Below are 558 nucleotides of genomic sequence, written 5' to 3'. Positions count from 1 at the left end.
GGGGGGGGGGGGGGGTGATAAACGCCAGTTGACAGTTTGGGCCCCGGGCTGATTTATGGCAGCAATATTTGAAATCCTTGAGGAGATTTTCCTTTCCCAACAGTTAGGTTTTGGTGTTACCTGACACAGACCCCTTCCATTATTCAAAAATAAAACTCCTCCATCCCACCCGGGTTTTGCCCGGGTATTTTTTACATAAACCCCCGCTACACTTAGCCACACCACCTGATCTCGATCTAAACCCCAAAATAAAGAGTGTGGGGGCCGTGTCAAAACACATGGTACAACACTCGCAGCGTAAGAAAAGCCTTTGGGAAACATGGGGATGTCTTCGAGTGAGAAGGCCGTCTTTTTACAGCTGAGTTAGTGGCGCAGCTTCGAAAATTTAAAAAGTGTTTTTCAGCAGGGGGGGAAAGGGAAAAAATGATAAACTTAATACATTAATATCTTATTTCCTTGGTTTTTTTTTTATGCAAATTTAATATTTTTAAAAAGGGATTGTAACAGTAAAAATGCGTAGGTAGCACCTGTCATTCACTCCCGACATACCTAGCACCT

Source organism: Penaeus monodon, chromosome 22 (assembly GCF_015228065.2).
Source record: "Penaeus monodon isolate SGIC_2016 chromosome 22, NSTDA_Pmon_1, whole genome shotgun sequence".
Classification (NCBI taxonomy): domain Eukaryota; kingdom Metazoa; phylum Arthropoda; class Malacostraca; order Decapoda; family Penaeidae; genus Penaeus; species Penaeus monodon.
This window is presented reverse-complemented; position numbering follows the sequence as displayed.